A 19166-nucleotide genomic window follows, 5' to 3' on the forward strand; every position below is an offset into this window, starting at 1 on the left:
CCTTTTGGATTCTCACACCGAGAATACCACGGTAGTCTTATTGGTGGTGTCAGACCCGACTCGACACCGTCGAGGTTTTCTGGAGGCCGTTCATGGTGCTGTGGAGACCTTTCGTGTTACTGAGGAGGTCGTGGTCGAGGCGATCGTTGAGGACGAGCACGAAGTGTTCGTGCTATGTTCATGCAGTGTTGCAGTCGTGTAGATCGAGCATTCGAGGTTGCTGTTGATCGAGCATTCGTGAGCAAGGAGTGTGGAGAGGAGGTGACAAATGTTCGTAGAGTTCTTCCTTGTCCATTTGTTGCTCATGCTGTAATTTCTGCATTTTAATTGTATAACCGTTTGTTTGAAGTTGATTGTAAATGTTATGTTCATTCATGATTGTGATTTGGAATAATCTTTCTTCCGCTGCTCATGGAAATCTTGCTTCCAATTTTCTTCATCCGGCACGTCGTCTCAGCTGTGGTAGTGGGAGGAATCTAGTTAGCTTTACATAATAGGTTTCTTGTTTTACATGATGTATATATTGTTCCAGAACTAAAGAGAAACCTAATTTCTGTAAAGTGTTTATTGCAATGTAAATATACTATCTCGTTTAATGTGGATAAAGCGTTTATCATAAAGATGGTGTTTTTATTTGCACGGCAAATCTGGAATCAAATTTATATGTGCTAAGGCCGATAGCCATTAATTCCCTCCATAATACTAAATTGTTCAGAATTTTCGTAACTCAATCAAAACGTCGATGACTTTCTCCAAAAGAAAATGCCCAACTTTAACATACCCGTACTTGATGATTACTCCAAGTACGGGTATGTTTATCTTATGCAACGGAAGTCTGAATCATTTGAAAAGTTCAAAGAGTTCAAGGCTGAAGTTGAAAATGCATTGTATAGACGGGGACTTTTAAAAACCGAAGATAGACGTCGCTTTCCCCTGGATTTTGTTAAAACACTTTGATCGGATCGAGGTGGAGAGTTTTTGGAGTCGACATTTCAGGACTATTTGATAGAACATGGAATCGTTTTCCAACTTTCAGCGTCGGGTACACCTCAATCGAATGGTGTAGCGGCGAGGAGAAATAGGACCTTGTTAGACATGGTTCGCTCGATGATGAGTTACGCTTCCTTTCCGGACTCGTTTTGGGGTTTCGCAGTGGAGACTACAGTATACATACTTAACTGTGTTCCCTTTATGAGTGTTGCAATAACACCTCTGGAGTTGTGGAACGGGCATAAACTAGTTTACGTCACTTCTGCATTTGCGGTTGCCCTGCACATGTGCTTGAGGCTAATCCCAAGAAGTTGGAACCACGGTTGAGGTTATGCCTCTTTGTAGGCTACCCCAAAGGTACACGAGGGGGTTATTTTTATGATCCAATGGAAAATAGGGTGTTTGTTTCAACCAATGCTACTTTCCTGGAGGAGGATCATATAACGGAGCACAGTCTAGGAACCAAAGTCGTGTTGCGTGAGCTTTCCAATGAAACTACTGAAACTTCAACAAGAGTTGTTGAAGATCCTGCTACATCAGCAAGGGTCGTTGATGAGAGTTCATCCAGTAGATCGATTCCACCTCAAGAGTTGAGGGAACCTCGACGTAGTAGGAGGGTTACGAACCCACCCATTCGCTATCTGAGATTCATAGAAATCCTTGCTATAGTAGCAGATGGCGACGTTGAGGATCCATTGTCTTATAAGAAGGCAATGGAGGATGTTGACTGGGATGAATGGGTCAAGGCCATGGATCTCGAGATGGAGTCGATGTACTTCAACTCAGTATGGGATCTTGTAGATCAGCCTGATGGGGTTTTCTCTATAGGTTGTAAATGGATCTACAAGCGAAAACGAGGTGCTGATGGGAAGGTACAGACCTTCAAGGCTCAACTTGTGACAAAGGGTTATACCAAGGTAGAGGGAGTCGACTATGAGGAGACTTTCTCGTCTATTGCCATGTTAAAGTCGATCCGCATCCTCCTGTCCATTGCAGCTTATTATAATTATGAGATCTTGAAAATGGACGTCAAGACAACCTTTCTGAATGGCAATCTTGAGGAGACCATTTACATGGTACAACCTCAGGGATTCATAGCCCCAGATCAAGAGCAAAAGGTTTGCGAACTGAATTGGTCCATTTATGGACTGAAACAAGCGTCTCGATCTTGGAACATACGGTTTGATACTGCGATCAAGTTATATGGCTTTGACCAAAACGTTGATGAACCTTGTGTTTACAAGAAGATCATCAACGCTTCAGCTTTTTAGTGTTGTAGTAGATGATATTCTACTTATTGGGAATGATGTAGGTCTACTGATTGCAGTTAAGAACTGGCTAGCATCCCAATTCCAAATGAAAGAATCGAGAGAGGCTCAATTTGTTCTAAGTAAATTGAGGGATCGTAAGAACAAAGTGCTAGCACTGTCTCAGGCATCGTACATTGACAAGATGTTGCTCAAATACTCGATGCAGGACTCCAAGAGGGGCCTACTGCCGTTCAGGCATGAAGTCACTTTGTCTAAGGACATGTGTCCTAAGACACCTCAAGGCGTTGAGGAGAGAAGACGGATCAGTCTAACCCAGGCCATTTTTATGTTGCTGACCCGTTTACGAAGGCTCTCACGACTACAGTGTTAAAGGGCAAAACAGTAATTTGGCCCTGTAGTTACATCTCACTCCTTAAGTACCACTGATTCCATTAATGAACAGTACAACATAGTCGAACTATGTGTGAACACCTCTCAGGCCAAGAGAAGGTGTGTGGCGCCACATCCTTCAAGCCCTGGAATCAGCCTTTAAGAGAGCTATCTATTTACTTACCCCTACCTCGGGAAAGAAGTGAATTCCATCTTGTGTAGCTGAGTTCCCAGCTCCCAAATCAGACGAATCCCTAAAATGGTAGGTTTCAATCAGCAACCTAACCACTCACACCCATACAAATCAAAGGACCGCCCTCAATGGCAGGAGTTCCCAACTCACTCAGGATTAAGGTCATGTTACCTATGGTCATCCTAATGAATTGAAGTCTCTGTCATGAACGATGTTATATAACGAGACATTAACACTTCGTGGTTAGGTCTTATACAAACTATTTGTAGAGGACGCCCCCGCTTGCATGTCCCCAACACGAATGATCAGTATCAGACCATCTGTGACAAGTCACAACACTTGTGACCATTCCACAAAGCAGGCCGCATCCGAAACATTACTAGGATAAGGTTTCCCTCCTATATCCATATACTACAGAGCATTTTGGTTATCACTCAAGACATGATCCACTTGTATGTCACCACATACATGCTTGAGTCACATACAGATAACCAGGGATTTTATGTTTATTGGTTTGTGGCAAATCAAATAAAATAAGCAACTGAGCAAAATACAAAATGTGAAGTAAATATCATATATTAACAACACAATCATTCGTACATACTGCTTACAAACTACAGGACACGAGACTTTAGGGATCAAACCCAACAATTTCAACTCTCCAAGGTAAAAGTTACTCTTGGGCAAACCTAAAAAGTGACTTAGTTAAAATTCTTAGCCATGTTTTTCCTAAGTAAACTAAACCCTTAGGTTATAAAATACTCGGTGGGAGAAAGAGATATATATGATATGTCAATGATTTCACTCACGTTTCTCCCTGAATGTTTACATCGTGAGATTCATGCTTAGCCTCGTGGTGCCCTAGGAGCATCCCCCTTCGAATGGTGTTTGCATGAGTCAATATCAAGGTGGACGGAAAGAAGTTTATAGTAAGTGGGTGAAGGGTGTGTGTTTATAATCTGATACCAACATGCAATCTGAAACACAACGACTGCTTCTATGGCCAAAATGAACATTAAGTATTAAACACAAAACATTTACAGATATTACATTACAAGTCTCATAAATCCCGACACCCAAAGTTTTAGTCCCTACATGAACAACTATAACATGTGTACAATATTTATAGTAACCACCTAGCAGACGGGTTGCATAACTCTTGTTTTTGAGTGGCAGAGCATATGCAGAGTTACCTTCTGAGGATTTGACCACTACCTGGGGAAAGAAAAACATTTGAAAACGGTGTGAGCTTGCTATCCCAATGAGTGACTTAAGAAAGAAAACTGATTCTCATGCATAAGTCTCAATAAAGAGATCATACTGAAATATAAATCTTTACAGTAACCTTGTACTGAAATATAAACATTTTCCAAGCATAAAACATCTATAGTTATTTTCATCATAAAACATTAAACTATTACTTAGTCGAGAATAACCCTACTATGGTTAAATCCCAAAGTCAACTGCTTAGTAAAGAGATAACCCTTTTGCTCAATCTCTGACTTAGTCAAGAGAGAACCCTTTTCCTCAATCTCTGACTTTAAACTATCTACGTGCACGTGATTATAACTAAGTACCATCATACCTTAGGTACTCCTTCTCAGATACCTCCTCAATGTCCCTTAGTATCGAGCTACTCAGATACCTTCTCAAATGTCCCTCAGTATCGAGCTTCATGTAATACTAGTCATACTATGACTTTCTCTTTAAAGCATGTAAAGCAAAATGCATAGAAAACATGTCTTTAAAGATACTAACACACGCTTTGTGTATTTAAAGACACGTAAATAGATTTTCAATAAACTTTCATACATAGCATGCGTTCATAACTCATAGTTTGCTTGGAAACTATTATGTAAAACTAGCTAGCATGAGAATAATCTTTCTTAAAACATGGTTTCTTTAAAACATTATAAACATTTAGTCACTCAAAACTTTTAGGGTTACTCCTCAAAGGTTGATATGCTTCTAACACTGGTGTCAATCCTATGGACACAAAGGCATATATTTAGTTACTAGCATTGGTCTCCCTTTTGAGACTACCTCTTAAGTAACCTTGTGTTTAGCCTTCACCTAGAAGACTTTCACTCAAATGTATACCTTCCTCTAAGTGTTCCTTCAGCTGCACATGGTCATCCATAAAGGCTGTTATGCATCCTAGCCCTCAACACAAGCTTTCCTCAGTCTACACAGCAAGTCAAACGCATCGGAGTGCTCAGCCCTTGGTCTGTTCGAGCATTTACTTCGAGCTGCCAGCTTACTCAACCCAAGCAGCTGCCTGCTTGTTCATGAAATTCCAGATTCAAATTATGGATTTAATATCTCAAATTCTAGAGCTCATCTCAAGAAATTGTCTTCTACACACTTGTTTAGAATTGTCTCAGAAAGCTTACCTAAATCGTTCAGATTCAAACTCATCGTGGTTCGTCCTAGAGACTCAATTTTTCATCGACAGCTGGAATTGACCTGTGAACTGAACCTCTGATCACTTTTTCCTTTCTCCGGCCTTATTCCGGTGAGAAATTCTTCCAGTAGTGTCACCTCTGAAACTAGACTCTCAGAGTTTTCAAACAACATTAAGATCTCTTAATTTTGCATGGATGAATTGATCAAACTGAGCTTTTGAAGTTCAGCCTCCCTTTTTATACTGCTTTCCATCGCTTACCATTAAAGCTTAGCATGACACCTTCAGCTTAAATGGAGTTAAATCTGGTGCTTAGGACAATTGTTGCCCTTAATCGATGATTAAGACTGATCAATGCATTCTTCAATCGTTTAGCTTATCGCCCATTATATAGCTTTAGTGATTCTCTCGCTGTCGCTTATCACCCAACGATCTCGTTGTCGCTCATCGTGTAGCACATAGCCTATCCCATAGCTCTCGCTACTGCTCATCATGTAGCTTTTGTTGTCGCTCATCGTGTAGCGCTGACGCCAATCGTCTAACGCATCATGCCCATCGTCTAGCGCTCACGTCTATCGTGTAGCACATCACGCCCATCTTCTAGTGCTCACGCCAATCGTCTAGCGTTATCGTCTAGCGTCATCGTCTAGCACTTATGCTGATCGTGTAGCGCCATTGCCTATCGTATAGCGCTGTAAATAGCTACACGATCGTCTGTGCGCGCCACTCCAATGCCTAGCGCCCACATTCACTCACACCTGATGCTGTCTCATGCATGCTAACCTCTCAAGACTTGGCTACTGCATGCCTTGTCCAACGCATATCTTTTTTTCACTCGGCCACAATTGGCTCCCTTAAATGCTCAAATAACCTCTCAATGAGTAAGGCCAATGCCCTTGACTCAATTCCAACGCCTAGGAAAAGGCCAACGCATGTATAAACACTTAGCTAATTTTCTAGCTTCCAACACATGGGTTACACTTGGCCAATTTCCTAACTTCCAACGCATGGGTTACACTTAGCCAATTTTCTAGCTTCACCCGAGAGTCAAGCTTCCAAACATAAACTTTTCTTCTAACTTTTCACCCTTTTCCCTATAATTAACATTAATTCTCACATTAACCTACTCACCATACTGGTCTCAATAGGGAACATAAGTAGGGAATTTAGGGCTCAGGGTTTAGAAAATCATATTTACCTTGTTTTGCCTTGGCCTTAGCCTTCTTGTTCTCCTTCAACCAGCAAGGATAGTTTTGCTTCCATTGCCCATCCTGGTTGCAATGGAAACATTTTCCTTTTTCAACCGGTGTTGATCATCTACCCCACTGTGCGGCAGGTTATGGGTTAGCAGGTGCCAACCCTTTTTCCTTACCACCCTTCTTCTTCTTCCATTTGGTAGTGTTAGAAGTAAAAGGTGCAGACTTAGTTCCTGGGGTCGAACCCTGATGGAACTTCTTAGGTGATGAAGCAACATTTGCCTCACCAACTTTCTTCTCCTTACTTTCCAACAAGGATTGGAATGTCTGCAACTCGTTGAGGAGAGTTGTAAGGGAATAATCAACTTTGTTCAGCACAACATTGCTAACAAAGTGCAGGAAGCTTTCTGGTAATGTGTGCAAAATGATACTAACCTAGTTTCCCTCATCGATGTGGGACCCATTCATCTCCGCCACATTGAAGTGGACCATGATGTTCAAAACATGTTCTCGAATAGATGTACCCTCCTCCATTTTGGAGTTAAAGATGCATTTCAGAGGTTCATGCTTGAGCTATCTAGACGGTTGTCCGAACATGCCCCGCAGGGACTCCATGTTCTCACATGCAGATACCATAGACTCATGCTTCTTGGCCAAAATATCGTTCAGGCTGGCCAAGATGTAAGCTCGGGCCTTTTCGTTCGTCCGTGTCCATTTCTCATATGCCTCTCGAACATTTCGAGCGGCAGTTTGAGTTGGAATAGGAGGACACTCTTCCGTAAGGATGAACCTCATGTCATTAATGATTAGAATGGTATTAATCGTGTTTTTCCAACTAGCGTAGCTTTCGCCAATCAATTTGTCGGCACTTAATAGAGCTAATGTGGCTGTTGCTATTTTAGAGTTGCTGAAAAATATGAACAAACTTAATAAGTCTATGCATTACCACTTTTATCATCAATTTAGTTTTATAAAAATAGTTCTCATGTACCCTAAGTGAAAAACATCTATTTTGCAATGATGCCCCAACAAGGCAGGACAAAAGTCACCGATGGGGTGATCAAGTGCCCTTTCACTGGGATGAGACATTCTCAACCATTAGATAGAAAGAACTCTTGTAACTGACTCTAACAGTCACCATTTTTCGGTCCAGAACTGTTAACCTTTAACAATTCCGCATAAGTGTAACTCCTCATTTTAGGCCCTAGAGTCTCGCCCTAATGCACCCACCATAGGGAAAAAGCATATTAGGATAAGACACTAGAGCGACCTTATCCTATACAGGTAGATCAGATAAGAGTCATGCAAAACTGCCATTCTTTAGGGGGACACTCCCAGGGGTGCCTCGAGGCGATGCTCAAAACGTTATCCAACCTTATGAGGGAGATCGTGGGATATGTTGTCACACGGCCTACTCCCACTTACAATGAACATTCTCTCTATTCACCTTGATATTGACCTATCCAAACACCATCCTTTTGGGGGACACTCCCAAGGTGCCTCGAGGCCGAGGATAGATCTCACGATGTGAACAATAGGGAGAAACATGAAGAGATTTAAGTGAAGTATCATATACCCCAAGTACCTCCCACTGAATGTTCTACCTAGGGATTCATTAACTTAGACAATCCGGCTACTGATTTTATCTAAGTGGAAGTTTAATTCGCTTAAAAACAACTCTTGCTTTTGATAATTAAACAAGTTCGAATCAAGTCCCATTAAACACTTTAACGAACTATCATCAAATTTTCATGCGTGCATCAAATCTATCTAATTCACCTTTCAAGGTAGGTTCCCAAGTAGGGGTGTTCCATTTTCGTCAGCTTAAGTACCCCAGCCTAGATAGAATCCGCCTTAGATAAAAGGTCCTTTATAGATAGATTTGGTACATATTTAATATTGTATTAGTCAATTTAATCCTATTAAACTGACCAAAGATTAACTTAGGTTTCTAATCTCATTAGAACCGTGATCTTAGGTCTATCTTCATCAAATTTTAAAAATCTTTTAAAACATGATTCAAGCATAAGTTTGCATGCATGTCTTTCTTATTGATTTTAGTTCTAATTTCCATTATAACAATTATAAAAGGAAACAACCAGAATCATCCACATTGCTAAGCTAGACTAGGTATTTATAACTCTTATAAATTTAACCTATTTGTAATGCTTCATGCAATGTCCATTCATTAATATATATATTTCTTATATAAAGAAATAAAGAACTAAGCATACATGCTTCCATACACTCTTATACTATAACATTTATAATATAAAGATGATGCATGAATATGCTTAATGCATGCATAGATATAACTCTTATATTATATGATGCATGAGCATGCTCTTATGTAATTTAATCATGCAATCTACTACATCATAACTCTTACAATATAGAGATGATGCATGAAAAAAGCATAACCTATGGTGGGATTTAAAACTATATGGCATACTATATGACGTATAATTTAAACATACATCTCATGTACATTCACAAAAAATTCATGGACCGGGATGATTTGCCTAAAAAACCGAAAATAAATCTATTTATTACATTAAACCATCAAGAAAACCGGTTCAAATAGGCGAACCAGGTCTTGTACCACCCAGGCAAAGCCTCGCTCCTTTATCATGTAGCTTTTCCTTGTGATTGTCTAGTAAAGTTGGTCGAGTAATCACGATTGTGTAGCAACAGTTGAGTACCTTTGACTATGCGATGAAGCATGAAGGCCACTCGATCGTGTAACGCACCAAGTTTAAATGCAAGCCTAAATGATCGTGTAGACGACAACTATGCGATGAAGCATGCTGGCGTACACGATCGTTTAGTGCTCATGTGTACCATGCAACGATTATCCCATACTTAACGATCGTTTACCCCCTATTTTTTACATAATCGAGTAGCAAATGAAAACCGATTAAGGAAACACCTTACTCATTCGTTTAGCATCAGCCATACGAACGTTTAGTAAATGCTACACGATCGAGTTAGAACTTTTCTACTCGATTGTTTAGCCAAATCGAAATGATCGTTTAGCCTGGCTACACGATCTGACCAACTTCTGGTTTTCTTCTTCCTCGAAGTAAACAACATCTCCATGCCTTGAAGCTTCATCACGAGCAACTCGAATAGACTCAAACTCTTTGAATTACAAAATGACTAGTAAGTTAATATGCCCAAAAACACATGGGCCCTTACAATTAACTTTGAAATGTAAAAGATAGTAATAACCAGAGGCAATCATCCCATAAACTCTATTAACCCACATCCACAAATACATTTAACACTTAAACATAATGTAGACATGCTTAAAATCCACCAAAATCGTAAATGCAATTCAATACAGCAATGGATTTGAAATATCAAAACAACCTTGGTCTGATACCAATTGAAGGATCTCTTATTCAAGAGAACTGGTGAGCGGAAGCAAGATCTTTCCAAGCCCATTGTAAAAGAATAAATGCATTCACAAACATATAAGAACAATTATATTATAGAGAAAATTACAGCATGCTTTCTTACTAAAACAAAAGAAATTGAGAGACATACCTTTGAGGAACTCTTCTTCTGGAAATCCCTTGCTCTCGTAAGAAATCATCCAGCAATATCTCGCTCTTGTGAGTAATCCTCTAGCAATGTCTCGCTCACGTGAGCAATCGTCTAGCAACCTTTCGCTCTAGTTACAATCACGAACTGTCTGATCCTCGAACAACAAACCTTCGACACAACCACTCAGCAACCTTCGACACAACCACTCAACAAACCTCCTACACGATCAAGTAAGTGGGAGAAAGGTTTTGTCTATCGTATAGACAGTGGGTACTTGATCGTTTAGCAATACTTGCTTTCTTGAACAATCGTCTAGCCAATCGTCTAGCAATCTCTCGCTTTCGTGAGCAATCATCTAGCCAATCGTCTAGCAATCTTTCGCTCGATTGTTTAGTCTCTTGTGAGGGCTATGGCATAGTCTCTTGTGAGCGATCAATTAGAAATCAATAATGAATCGATCATCCATGAAATGAAATCTCTTTTCATTTTATTCTTCAGTTATTAAAAACTGAAATTAACCTCCCACTGCATGGTTAATGGAGAAAAGAAAAACCAACTAAACAATTATCTCATAATTATTTTTATTATAGATAAATATAATAACTAACTTATCATATTATATTTATAACCTATAGTTTTAATATCACATCATATGTAATATTTAAACCATAGTTCTTTTCTCCTTTACTTAATATAAATCATATTGATATCAATTCCTCCAATTAATGTATCTAATACATCAAATCAATTATATCACATATAATTGAACCAATTTAATTATATCATATATAATGAAATTCCCTCTTGTTAATTTGAACACTTCAAACTAACCCAAAAACTGATTCTCAATTTGAATCCATTGAGCTACCAAGGGGATCTTATGGACCTGTAGCTTGAAGCTTCAACAGTACGTGAATAACTGACTAAACTCTTTAATCACAATATCCACCATTCGTTAACTGTCGAGCATTCCACTAAAGACTGACAGTTGCACTCTTCTCACTACAGATATATTTCTGTGTCCATTGGATATAATCAATCAACTATAAGATAACCGTTCACAGATCGCTCGTAAGTATAGCTTGGCCAATTTACCGTTTTGCTCCTATAGTTATATCTAACTCCTTAAGTACCATTGATTCCTCTAATGAACAATACATCATAGTCCTACTATGAGTGAACACTTCTCGAACCAAGAGAAAGTGTGTGGCACCACATCATTCAAGTCTCAGTTCAGCCCTTAAGGGAGCAATCTATCTACTTACTCCTGCTTGGGGAAGGAGACAAATCCCCAAAGTGGTAGGTTTGAGTCGGCATTCTGGCCACTCCTACCCATGCAAATCAAAGGACTATCCCCATAGGTAGGAGTTCTCAACTCATTCAGGATTAAGGTCATATTACCTATGGTCATTCTAGTGAAATGAAAGTCTCTGTCATGAACGGAATTATATAACGAGACTAAACGTTTCGTGGTCCGGTCTTATACAAACTCCTTTATATAGGACACCCTCGCTCGCGTGTCTCCACATGAATGACCAAGATCAGACCATCTGTAGCACTTTACAACACTTGTAACATCTACAAAGCAGGTCGTATCCGTAGTGTCACAGGATAAGGATTCCCTCTTTTATCCATATACTATAGACCATTTAGGTTATTACTTAAGACATGATCCACTTGTATGTCTCCACATACAAGCTTAAGTTACAACGATAACCAGGGATCTTAGTTTATTAGTTTATGGTTAATGCAACTAAAATATCTCATATTTCATAGACAATAGTGAAGAAAATATCTTATATTATTACATCACAAGTGTTTATTCGTACAGGTGTTTACAAACTACAAGACTCTACGATATTTAGGGCATCAACCCCAACATTAGGATCTTCAGCTCTAACAAACTCAATCTTTTGCTTCCTTTTTAGATTTAACTAGTTGTAATGTTGACTTCCACTTTTAGAAAATCCAAGGTTAGAGTTATCACCAGTAGATTTTCCTTATGTCAAAAGTTTTCCCAAAGACTCGGTTCCAGTATTCAATATTATGATATTCTTGCATATTGAATTCTTTTCAACTTTAACTTGAGAGAGTTTACACTTCAATTCGGCAATAGTAGACATAAGTCTGTGATTATCAGCCATCAAAGTCTCAATTCTTACCTTCTGCACATCAAGGGCTTTCTGATCATCTTACCATTTGAGAAAAAGAGTATTAGACTCAACTCCTGCAGTATCATGATAAGTCTTTTCACATACATCGTATTCAGAAATATCACATGACGAGGTGTCTGAGGAGGTGTTGTTAACAATCGTTTTGACATAATTCTCTGAGTCACTGCTATCTTTGGATTTAGTATCAGACAAAGTTAATACATATCCTTGTTCTGTCTCTTCAAAAAAGTGGGATATTCAGCATATATATGACTGAATCCACCACACTTTCTACATTTGATTTTCGTTGTGTGAAAATAGATTGCCTGACTTTTCAGATTCCCTTTTCCTATTTTGAGATCTGAATTGATTGGGAGGAATATAACCATCAGACTTGTTATTATTATAAGAGTCATATTATGTTAATATTAGCATCTGACACTTCGACACCCAATAACATGTGAGACTCCTCCAAACTTGATTATCTTCCTCTTGGATCAGTGAACTCCCTTCACCGACAACTCTTAAGTTCTCTTAAGATAGAGAACTCCTTCTTTGAAGCTGAGTCGAAAGCTCCCTCTAAGACTGAGAATCTCTTCTTTAGCAGCAATGACTTAGGCTCCCCTTAAGACCTTACTCAATTACACAAATGCGGCAACCCTAAATGGTCTGCAACACTCATTTTAAATAAACGAATCCAATAAAGGAAATAGGTCCTGATTTGTAATAAAAAGTCACGGTTCAGAAAGGAACATATCAGATTAAATATCAAAACCGGATATTTCTAGATATGTAAAATATTTTGCAGGAAAATACTCTAATGCCACAACTGGATGTTAACACTTTATTTGAGACATCTGCAGGACCATTGCCTTAGAGAAAATTTTAAAACTAACAAACCAAATCTCCAGCACAAACTCATCAATATTACATATAGGATTCCACGAAACATTAGTATTCAACTTCCAAATATTACACTTTGGCACGAACCAACCCAATACAACAATTGATTGCTAACCTCCATCGGCCCCTTGCCTCTTGACGACCCATAGACATTTCTTCAAATCTCCCCAATGATGATCAATAGTAGTATTAATAGAATTAACATCAAGCTGATCTTTTTGGAAAAAGATTTTATTCCTCGCTTCCCAAATTTGACATATAATCAACATCGACCAATTCAAATCTTGACTAATCGCCAATCCAAAAGTCAATCCCAATGATCTTAAAGGGACCATCCTAACCTAGCAGCACAAATAAAATCAACATATTGGGTAAGCATTGAGGTCCAATAATATGTTAAGTAAACTTTGAGAAATTGGATCTAACAACCTTGTTGAGAAATAAGACCTTTAGATCTAATACTCAAAAATCCCAAACAAAAATAGAATCAACCCAAAGAAATAGTTTTGCAAGGCTTACCTTGATGATTGAGCTCAAGAGTAAAGAAAACCCGTTTCTAAATAAGAGATCTGAATCACTTCATAAGAGGTTTGATTAACACCATTTGAATGATATAGCATGGAAGTTTTAAAACACAAAAAATTGTAAAAAAAAAAAAAAAAACACTTGGCTCTCAAAAAAGCTAAAGGAGATCCTTAATGTATTTACTTTTCAAACCTGTCCATAATGGGAAGAAAAGCGACCTTTATATAGCTTTTACACTTTAAAGATAATTGGTTAAAAAAAAAAAAGAGAGAGAGAGAGAGAGAGAGACCAAAAGACACAAAATTAAATGGATTATTTATGGAGAACAAAGTAACCTGTATAAGTTTCAATTCTTCATAACCCCCTTACTAAAAACAAGGCTTAAATGAAAAAGAAAAAATAAAACCAAACTGAAATTACAATTAAAAGCCAAAGATAAAAGTGATGTCTTTGTAACCATCCATGGATTAGCTTCAACTCGAATTCCATTAATTTAAGTAAGAATTCATTTAATGCAAGTTAGAATGCGTTTAATGCATCTTCATCTTGAAATTCAACTTTGCACAGCATGTATGAAAGGACTCTGACATCTTCTACAATATCCTTTGTTGAGGTCACCATAGCTTGAATATGAGTGATTAAAGCTTGTAGCTTTTTGGCTCTTGACCTTATAATGGAACCTTGAGACATGATAATTGATGTTCCTTTGTTCGCATCATCCTCCTCCTCTTGAGAAGGATTCGTCCTCGGGGTATAGTCATCACCTACATCAAAAAGACTCAATCAACATTAAAAGTAGCAATAACACCAAACTCACCCGGTAAATCCAGTTTATAAGCATTGTCATTGATGCACTCTAGAACTTGGAAAGGCCCATCTCCACATGGCAAAAACTTAGATTTTCTTTGAGTTGTAAATTTTTCCTTTCGAAAGTGCACCCAAACTCAATCTCCTAGTTGGATGACTAAAACCTTGTCCTTTATTTATTTTTGAAGCAAAATTGGAGTTTTGCTTCTCAATTTGCTCTCTAACTTGCTAGTGCAGCTTATGAACAAACTCCACCTTTGCATTCACATCAAAACTTACAAATTCGTCAAGGGGCATACGTAATAAATCCATAGGAGTTGAAGGATTAAAGTTATAGACAGTTTCCAAAGAAGTGCATTTAGTAGTATTATGGACTGCCCTATTATATGCAAATTCTATGAATTGCAAGCAATCCTCCCAAGTCTTAATATTTTTATCAATAATAGTCATAAGCATAGTAGTCATGATTCAATTAACAATCTTGGTTTGTCCATCCCTTTGAGGATGACAAGTAGTTGAGTATACAAACTCAATTTCCAATTTACCCACAAAAAAAGGTCAAAAGTGGCTTAAAAATTTAACATCACGATCACTAAATATGCTTTTAGAAATGTCATGTAATCTCATAACCTCCGAAAAGAATAAGTCAACAATATGTTTAATTTTCATCATCAATTTTGTGATCAGGAATAAAATGAATCATTTTACTAAACTTATCGATCATAACAAAGATGCTATGTATCCCTACTTTTTTGAGTTTTAGGTAAACCTAAAACAAAATCCATTGATATATCAATCCAAGTACCAATAGGAATGGGTAAAGGAGAATATAAACCATGGGGTTGAAGCATAAACTTAGCTTGTTTACATGTTATGCATTGAGCACACACTATATGAACTTTTTATCTCATTTTAGGTCAATAAAAATGTTTAGCAAGTATATCATAAGTTTTAGAAACTCCAAAATGTGTCATTAAACCACCCATGAGCTTTCTTGATAAGTAACTCATGCATGAAACAAAATTGGATGCAAAATTTTCATTTTCTAAACAAACATACATAAAAAAAAGCATGTAATCATCCATAAAAAGTCATTTTTCACAAGATTAAACAAAAGGAGCAAAGCGCACATCACGATGATATAAAGCTTTTATATGATAAAAAACCTAACAACTTAGTATTCAAAGCATTCAGTAGAGAATACATTCATGATAAAGCATTTGCGACAATGTTCTCCTTAGTCCTTACCTTGTTTGTAGTTAATCACATAAGGAAATGTTTAAATAAACTCTAGCCACTTGGCATGTCACTAATTGAGTTCATTTTGTCCTCTCAAATGCTTTAAGCTCTCATAATCTATATGAATAACGAACTCGATCCTTAGGCCAAAGTTAATGCTGCCATGCTTGTAATGCATGAATAAAAGTATAAAATTCTTTGTCATAAATTGGATACCGCAAAGATACACCAATCAACTTTTCACTAAAGAACATTAAAGGTCTTTGATTTTGCATCAAAACAGCATATATTCCTACTCCAGAGATACATAAGATGATCGTAGGAAACATCTTGACCTTGAAACCTACATGAGAGTTCAAACGATCTTTTAGGAGTTGATATTCGAAGCCAAGGGAGTAATATTAATTGTGTGAACTTTCTAATTTCATATTTAAGTGTGCGGTAATCAAAAGAATTGAGGAAAGAAAATTGGAAGGTAATGCACCCGCATCAAAAGAAAAATCCATATGCTGATGATTTCATTAAAGTTCGATGGGCCAAAACTACCTGTAAATTGGTTGACCCTTCATCTGATCTTCACCTTCTCCAAACATAGGTATCAACAAATGAGCTTTGTAGAGAAGTAATGCAGAAAGCCATCCAATCGGTGGAGCAATGTGCACATAAATACTGGCAAGATTGAAGGTAGCTGAGGATGAAGAAGAAAGAAGGAAGGAAGAGGAGGCAAAACGAAAAGAGAAGGAAGACAAATAAGAAGAATTAAGAAGAGACATGGAAGAAGCCACAAGAGAGTAGGAAATAAAATCTGAGGCAGGTGGCTACAAAAGCAAGAAAAAGGCTGAAGCAGAGAAAGAAAAAGAGTGTGGACATGATCGCATTTAGCCTGCCGTAGAGAGAAACAAAGGTTGCGTCTTTTAAACAGCCTAAACAACCAATTGAAGATACTAAGAATGCATCACTCTTCTAATACAAGGAGGGCAAGACCCATATGGCTGAAGAATAGGAGGAATGTGATGAATTGTTTGACTACGAGACTAAGGGATGGATTTCGGAGGAAAGTTCGTCAGATGAGGAGTAGGAGAATTCCACTTCACTTGAGGAAGTAGAAGAGATTGTCAAGCAATCTGTGCCTGAATCCGTGACTCCTATGAGGGTCACTAGATCAACTGGTAAGAGGAAAGCCAAGTCTAATGAGGAACCATCAGAAAAGAAGAGGCCAAGGATGAAAAATACCTCTAGAGTGGTGATCTCATCCTCTAGTGATGAATCAGGTGATGAGGCAGAGTTGGCAAAAAAAAAGGGACAATTGGAGAACGGGTTCTCCAACAGAGCAGGTGAACTTCCATCATTCATTACTCTTGTCATTGCTCACTATGAATGGGAATCCTTATGCTGACAGCCTACCCCTACCAGCATTGCGTTGGTACAAAAATTTTACCTCGGGAGCAGCCCAAGAGGGGAGCATTTTTGTGGTCCAAGTGGTTGAGGTTGATTCTTTTTGCCAAGACCATTAATTCTCTCTATGGCACCGAATGAGCATGCAGAGGAGAGTTTCACGAGGATGTATGCCCCGCCTGAGGAACAAATGGAGGATGTCTTAAGAATAATGGCAGTTGGACGAGCAGGATGGGGCAATCTCCAAGGGGATGCCGCATATTAAAATCGGAGGATATCAAGGAGAAGTTGGCTATATGGTTTTATTTCATAAAGCATAGAATTATGCCGACTACGTACGACACCACCATTTCATTGGAAAGAGTTATGCTCTTCTATAGCATTCGGAAGGTCCTCCACATTAATCTTGTCGGCATCATTCGACAGGAGATGGTTGAGTGTGGCCCAAGGACTCGAGGATCTTTGTTTAGCTAATCAAATCCCTCATGATGCAACTTCTCCTTCTCAATTCGGGATACTTCTCTCTACCCACATGATGCAAACTTCTCTTACGGAATCACTTTTTCATCCCTTGAACTGGATCAGGAGAGCTCGATACAGGAAAGTAGGCCCCTGTTTTAGCTAATCAAATGCCTCATCCACCTATTGATGTGCCTACTGCTACGACTGCAACAACCTCACAATAGCTATCCAGATCTCCTGTTTCTTCTATACATGTCACAATTGTGGTGGGCTATATGGCCGAGAGGTTAAAGAGGTTAATGGCTTAGTCTCATGCCTACTGGACATATGCTAGGGCTAGAGATGACGCATTCAGGAGGTTCTTGAGCTCAGCCAGGCTGGGCTATTGTCCAACGGTCCCACCTTTTCTTGATCATATTCTTCAAGATCCCTTGGATGAAAAACAAGAACATGAAGCTGATAATGATACCCCCATTCAAAGTTAAGGGAGCATCATATTTCTATTGGGTTTTATGTCTTAAAACTCGTGGTTTGTAAACGATAAAACATATTCTATATTCAGTAAAGTTGTTATTAATGTTTATTCAATAAAGTTGTTATTGAATTAGTGATTTGTAATCCTAAAATCCAATAAACTAAGAATCTTTGGCTATATCATGAATACTTGAACTTTATATAGTGACATAAAAATAGATCAAGTTTGAGTAAATAGCCAAAATGGTCTACAGTATAGAGATAAGGCTGGGTACCTTATCTTGGAGACACTATTGGATGCGGTCCACTTTGTATTTGATACAAACTATGTTTGAATCTTTCATGTGGAGACATGTGAGTGGAGGTATCACATACAATGGGTTTGTATAAGACCAAACCACAAAATAGTCACTTTTATTGTATAACGTTGTTTACTGTTAAGAATGACTATTTCAATACGATGACCTAGGTAACTTGATCTAAATAATGTGCTAATTATGAACTTCATCTATTTGGGATTAACCTTAGATCTGCGTGGGTGAGAGTGACCCAAGTTCGCCCCTCAATAAGCCCCGACACCCCAGCAAGGCACCGCGACATCCCCCGATGTCCCGGAGGCCGTTTGGGGCACCAAACGAACTCCGTTTGCAAAACCGTCTGCCACACGCCTTTTTTCATACTTCTTAACTCCTAGGTCCGTTTTCGCGCATTTTCACGCTGGAAGGTTCTGGCACAAAAAGTGGGCCCCACGGCCCTGAATGCCGTTTGGGGCACCAAACGAGCTCCGTTTGTAAAACCGTCTGGCACACGACTTTTTTATCATCATTCTTAATCCTTGGGTCCGTTTTTGCGTTTTTTTTGTGATGGAAGGTTTGCGCACAAAAAACGGCCCCCGGGCGCAGCCTGTGAGGCCCCAGGGGCCGTTTGGAGCACCAAACGAGCTCCGTTCGTAAAACCGTCTGGCACACGACTTTTTTCATCGTTCTTAACCCTAGGTCCGTTTTCGCGCATTTCTGTGCCAGAAGGTTAGGGAGCAAAAAGTGGGCCCCGGGGTCCCTTTCGGGCACCAAACGAGCTCCGTTCACAAAACCGTCTAGCACACGGCTTTTTTTTCATAGTTTTTAACCCTTGAGTCTATTTTCACGCTTTTTCGTGATGGAAGGTTCGTCCACAAAAATTGGACCCCATGGCCCGCCTTGCAACACCCAACAGTGCCTAGCGACACCCCAGCCAAGA

General features: G+C 38.8%; 1 long non-coding RNA gene across 1 annotated transcript; it reads right to left on the minus strand.

Moving 5' to 3' along the window:
* Positions 1–13031: 13031 nt before the first annotated feature.
* Positions 13032–17845, minus strand: LOC120087799 (uncharacterized). Its single transcript, XR_016523768.1, has 3 exons — positions 16146–17845; positions 13548–15942; positions 13032–13369 (listed from the first exon to the last, which is right to left on the minus strand). It is a non-coding gene; the product is annotated as an uncharacterized LOC120087799 (long non-coding RNA).
* Between the last annotated feature and the right edge of the window lie 1321 nt (positions 17846–19166).

Source organism: Benincasa hispida, chromosome 10, assembly GCF_027475165.1.
Source record: "Benincasa hispida cultivar pf3 chromosome 10, pf3_genome.v1.1, whole genome shotgun sequence".
Classification (NCBI taxonomy): Eukaryota; Viridiplantae; Streptophyta; class Magnoliopsida; order Cucurbitales; family Cucurbitaceae; genus Benincasa; species Benincasa hispida.